This window comes from Sapajus apella, unplaced genomic scaffold (assembly GCF_009761245.1).
Source record: "Sapajus apella isolate SASKATOON/1434 unplaced genomic scaffold, GSC_monkey_1.0 scaffold2, whole genome shotgun sequence".
In the NCBI taxonomy this organism is placed as follows: domain Eukaryota; kingdom Metazoa; phylum Chordata; class Mammalia; order Primates; family Cebidae; genus Sapajus; species Sapajus apella.
In genome coordinates this window covers 24,255,249-24,261,547 of record NW_022436942.1, presented here as the reverse complement: position 1 = coordinate 24,261,547, position 6,299 = coordinate 24,255,249, and positions in this window count along the sequence as shown.

Sequence of the window (6,299 nt, the reverse complement as noted above, 5' to 3'; positions counted from 1 at the left end):
TCGGCTAATTTTTTGTATTTTTAGTAGAGATGGGGTTTCACCATGTTGGCCAGGCTGGTCTCGAACTCCTGACCTCAGGTGATACCCCTGCCTTGGCCTCCCAAAGTGCTGGGATGACAGGTGTGAGCCACCATGCCCGGCCAAAACGTTCCTTTCTTAGTGAGGCTTTTCCTGACCTCCCTAGTAATCACCCCTACTCTTAACATTTCCTATGCTTTTTCTGCTTTAGTTTTCTTTATAGTGCTTTTTATCAAAACTGGTCAACTGCATCTTTTACATGAATACATTTCTTCCTTGTTTTTTTCTTCCCATCAGAACATAAACTCCATGTGGGCAGTGATTTGGGCAGATTTGTTCACCGCTGCATAGAATGTGTCCGGCACATTGTAACCATCAATAAGTATTTGTCAATGAATGTTTGTCAAGTGAATGTTGAGTACCGGCCCTGCAGTGGCCCCTGCCTTCATGATGGGGGCTGACGATGGGTCATGGTGGGAAGTGACTTAAAGGTTGCAGTTGAGTTGATGCTGGCATAACCTTTTGGGGGCTAAGGGCCCGGGGATGTCTTAGTCCCTTTTGTGCTGTAACTGAAGACTATAGACTGGTACTTTATAAACAATAGAGGAGGCTGGGAAGTCCAAGATTGGGGGCTGCATTTTGTGATAGCCTGATGGCCTCTTGCTGCGTCCTGACATGGCAGAAGGCGGCACGTGGTGGTACCATGCATGACAGAGAACAAGAGAATGAATAAATTCATTCATGAGGGTAGAGCCCTCATGACCTAAGCACCTCTTAAAGGTCCTGCCTCTCAACACTGCTGCATTGGGAATGAAGCTCTAATACATGAATCTGGGAGACACACTCACACCATAGCATTCTACCCCTGCCCCTACAGTTCATGTCCTTTTCATATGCAAAATACATTCATTCCATCCCAATGGCCCTGAAAGTCTTAACTTGTTCAGCATCAACTCAACAGTCCAAAGTCTGGAGTCTATGTCTAAATCATACATAGATGAGACTGAAGGTATGATTCACCCTGAAGCACATTCCCCTCCATCTGTGAGCCTGTGACACAAAAGCAAGTGATCTACTTCCAAAGTACAATGGTGGGACAGGCATAGGACAGATACTCACATCTCAAAGGGAGAAATAGGCAAGAAGAAAGGGGTACTAGGCCCCAAGCAATTCCAAAACCCAACATGGCAGATAACATTACATCTGTTTTTTTTTTTTTTTTTTTTTTTTTGTTGTTGTTGTTTTGAGACAGAGTCTCGTTCTGTTGCCTAGACTGGAGTGCAGTGGTGCATTCTCGGCTCACTGCACCCTCCGCCTCCCAGGTTCAAGTGATTCTCTTGGCTCCGCCCCCCAAGTGGCTGGGATTACAGGTGTGTGCCACCATGCCAGTTAATTTCTGTATTTCTAGTAGCGACAGCATTTTGCCATGTTCACCAGGCTGGTCTTGAACTCTTGACCTCAGGTGGTCTGCCCACCTTGGCTTCCCAAAGTGCTGGGACTATAGGCGTGAGCCACCACGCCCGGACAACATTACAACTTAAGACTCCAGAATAATCTTTCACTCCATGTGCTGCCTCCTGGCCACACTGAGGGATTTAGGCCCACAGAGTGCTGGGTAGTCCAGCCCCCATGGCCTTGCTGAACTCGGCACATGCAGCAGCTCTCCCAGGCTGGAGCTGCACACGGGTAGCTCTCCATGCCTGGGGTCTCTGAGATGACCTTGCTTCCATGGCTCCATTAGGCATTCCTGGCACAAGCTCTCTGCGGTGGCTCTGCCCCTGTGAAAAGTCTCTGCCTGGACCCTCAGGCTGTCCATGACATCATTTGAAATCTGGGTGGGCTGGAAGCGGTGGCTCACGCCTGTAATCCCAGCACTTTGGGAGGCTGAGGTGGGCAGATCCCTAGGTCAGGAGTTGGAGACGAGCCTTACCAACATAGTGAAACCCCGTCTCTACTAAAAATACAGAAATTAGCTGGGTGTGGTGGTGCACGCCTGTGGTCCCAGCTACTCAGGAGGCTGAGGCAGGAGAATTGCTTGAACCCAGGAGGCGGAGGTTGTAGTGAGCCAAGATCACGCCACTGCACTCCAGCCTGGGTGACAGAGAAAGACTCTATCCCCCCCCCCACAAAAAAGAGGCCACCAAGGCCCCACAGCTTTTGCAGTTTGCCCACCTGCAGAATTAGCATCACAGGGAGACCACCAAGGTTTACGGCTTGTACCTTCTGGAGTGGTGGGTCAAACTGCACCTGGGCTGCCTGAGCCATGACTGGGCACCCAAGGGGCACTGCACTGGGGTTTGGGGAGCAAAGTCTCAAGGTGGAAGGGACAGTGAGTGCTGATTTCCCTTGGGAGGCTCTCTGGAAACCTTGCCCTCAAGCTCCTAGTTTGCCTTGAAGAATCTCTGAACTGCCTTCAGAGTCATTCCCCCATTGGTCTTGATGAATAGAACCTGGCTTCCATTTATCCATATTAATCTCTTTAGCAAATGGTCACTTGGCTATACCCTTAGTGTTCCCTCCCAAACATACTTTTTTATTCTTTAAATGGCCAGGCTGAGAGTTTTCCTCATCTTTCTGTTCTGCTTTCTTTTAAATTATAAATTCCATCTTGGAGTCGTTCTCTCTTCTCTCACTATTGTACGTGGATGAAAGAAGCCACGTGGCTCCATCGGCCCTTTGCTGCTTTGCCATTTCTTCTGCAAGATATCCTGGGTCGTTACTCTAAAGTTCTGCCTTCCATAAAGTCCTCAGGCATAGACACAATTTTGCCAGGTTCTTTACAACTGTATAGCAAGGATGCCTTTACTCTGTTTTCCAATAAGATAGTCTGCTTTTCCCCCAGGACCTCATCAGACTGGCCTTTTCTGTCCAGATTTCTGCCGACATTCTGATCATGACCTCATAAGTAATCCCTAAGGAGATTTAGGTTCTCTCTGCAGCTGTTGTCTTCTTCTGAGCTCTCACTGGAATTGCCCTTAAAGCTCCTTTTATAGCAATCTGGGTTTTTCCTAGCCTGCTCCCCAGCCTCTACTCATTACCTGGTTCCAAAGCCACTTGCACATTTCCGGGTATTTATTACAGCAGCTGACGAACTTCTTGGTACCAGTTTCCTGTCTTAGTTTGTTTTGGGGTGTTATAACAGAATACTGCAGACTGGGTGATTTCTGAACAATTAGAAATTGATTTGTCTCATGGTCCTGGAGGCCGGGGAGTCCGAGATCGAGGGCCTGTGTCTGGCGAAGGCACACAGGGTGAGAGTGTGTGAGACAGCAAGAGAGGGCCAGACCTGGCTTTCTAACAACCCATGCCCCCGTCCGTGTCACATTCACCCATTCATGAGGGCAGAGCCCTGTGACCTAATCACCCCTCAGAGTTCCCACCTCTCAACACTGTTTCCTTGGGGATTATTGTGGGACACTTTCAAACCACCCGAGGGGGCAGGGGCATTCTGGTTCTGTTTTGCTCTTGTTAGGACAGAAGTGGGTCTTTTGCGGACATCTACCAAACTCACATACCTCAGTCGGGACATGGAGGGGTAGGCTTCTCTCCTTGAAGAAAATTAAATGCCAGGTGCAGTGCCTCATGCCTGTAATCCCAGCACTTTGGGAGGCTGAGGCAGGCAGATCACCTGAGTTCAGGAGATCGAGATCAGCCTGGCCAACATGGTGAAACCCCGTCTCTACTAAAAATACAAAAATTAGCCGGTCCTGGTGGCACATACCTGTAATCCCAGCTACTCGGGAGACTGAGACAGGAGAATTGCCTGAACCCAGGAGGCAGAGGTTGCAGTGAGCCGAGATTGCGCCAGTGCACTCCAGCCTTGGTGACAGAGCAAAACTCTGTCTCCAAAAATGAAAGAAAATTGAAAATACAAGAAAGCTAGCAAATAACGGAAGGGCGTTTATTGTTTGTGAATAGCAGGTTCCGGCAGGGGACCTATGGGTGGTACACATTACCCTGGAGCACATGTGTAGCCACCTCCTGAAAGCTGCACTGATTTTGGCCACCTTGTCAGGACAATTACCCAGTTCTTTAAGCCCCAGCTATTCCTAATAGAAGGAAAACATTGTATTCCCTCCAATCTCTGCCCCTAGGCCCAAGAACCAGCCCCTGGCCCCTTGCCTGTGCTCCCGAGTTTGAGGCTGCTTCTTTTAGCTCTGGGGGAGGTATCCTCTGCGCTGACCTCTGCAGCACTGCAGCTCTCCTGCTTTGTCCTTTCAGCTTTCAAGAGCCTCCCTATCAGCTCCTTGCATTGAATGCCCTGTGTTTGAAATAGCTAGCTTGGTTTCTCTTTTCCTGGCTGGACCCGAACTGATGCACTAGAGAAAACATCAACTACCTGAGAAAGCAGATTGTGCTGAGTGTGGCGAAGAGCACAGCACAGTAATAATGACGTGAAAATGAAGAGGACTGCGGAGGAAGGAGGGGACTACCCGAGGGGAGCCTCAAGGAAGGTCTCTGTCAGGAGGAGGCATCTGAGCTGAGATTTGGAAGATGAGGGCGAGCCAGATCTAGGGGTTGGGTTGGGGATTCCAGGTGGGGTCAAGGTCCCTGAGGCCTGTGGGCTGTGGCAGCCCCCTTTGTGGAAAGCACTGAGCCTGCTGCTGCTGGGAGGGGAGGCCAGGCCAGGAGAGGTGGCTCAGCCCTGGGGGATTCTGAGTTTAGGTCTGAAATTTGAGCCTAAGTGTGTGGGATCTGAGCTGTGGGTTTAGCTCCTGCCCCAGCTGTCTTCTCTCCTCCCTTCCCGAGAATCCAGCAGGGCTCACTCAGGCTGCTAAGGAGCACGGGCTCGTCATGGCCAGCAGAGGGCAGCGGTTGCTGTGGTGCAGGCTGGCAGGGCGGGAGCTGACCTTGCCCGAATGGAATGCAGCCTGCACAGTCAGCTCCAGAAGGGAAGGGGAAGGGCTGGGCCACTTCCCTCGCCCTCTCCAATCCTCAGCTCCCCTGAGACAGGTCTTGGAGCCCTGACCTCTCTTGGAGGGAAGGGGCAGGTGAGGCTGGCCGACTGTGTGGACGCATGCCTGACCACTGCAGCTCAGACTCCCTGGGCCAGGCGGATTCCACCCCGACTCGGGGTAAGGGGAAAGGGGAAAGGCTCTCAAAGTTCCTCCTGCTTACTGTTTTGTTATTATTAAGCGCTTACAACGTGCCAGTCACTGTGGTAAATTCTTTTTTTTTTTTTTTTTTTTTTTTTTTGAGATGGAGTGTCACTCTGTTACCCAGGCTGGAATGCAGGGCACAGCACAGAGCAGGTGGTTGAGACATCCTCAGCGACAGACCCACCTCTCATCTCTCTGTACCTGAAGCCACCGGCCACTTAGGCCTCTGCTCACGTAGCACCATTTAGTAAGTGCCAACTGCATGCTTGGCACACTACCGGCCACTGGGCACACAGCTGAGTAAGACGCAGTCCCTGCACCAGTTGGCTTACACCATGTGGGGGCTTCAGGGGTCACCCCACATTACAACATGAGCTCCCAAGTTTTCCTCACTCTCAACTCAGGTCTCCCCTGCTCCTGTTGGGTAACTCACAGCCCCAGGCTGAAGGCTGAGCAAATCCCTTCCACTTCCCTCCCTTGGGCTGGCTGGCTGTTTCCACTCCCTTCTTTGCTAGACCTATCACCCCTCCTTCCCAGCAGCCTCCTCCCCTCCTCCAGGAATCTGTCCTTGACTAACTTCCCTGCCTGTACTGCAGGCCCCAGTACTGAGGTCTTAAACGCTGCCCAGGCAGCTCTAATTGTGTCTGTCTCTCTGCTTCCATGTGGGTCTCCACCATCAGCGCTGGAGGACGAGGACATCTTTCCCGGCCCCCACTAACCCCCTGCTATTTTCCCTCAGGCCGGAACAGACCAGGAGAAGGGGCAGGTGGGGGGTGCAGCCAGCCCGCAGCACACAGGGCCTGCCCAGGGCTCTGGTCCTGGGTCTTTCTTGGAGGTTTCTCTAGAGCCAGCAGGGCACTGACTCGCCAGTCCTGGCATAAGGCCTCTGGGCTCTGATCTAGGCTGAGTCTGGGGAGTCGGGCTGGGCACCACCTCCTGGGTGCCTGCTCGAACCTACCTTCATTTTGTGTTTTGGTCTCTGCCTCACCAACTCCTAGGTTGGATCATTTTTTCTGCCCCATAGCAGGCAGTCTGCAGGTAAGAAATGGTTCAAGGCCACCACAATGCTTCCTTTCTCCTCCCTAGTGACCAAAGCTATGGTCCTTGCCACTCTGAGCCTCAGCTGATGACCTCGTGAGTAAACTGCCACCACCGGGGAATCCCTTGCAATGTGCTGGCCAA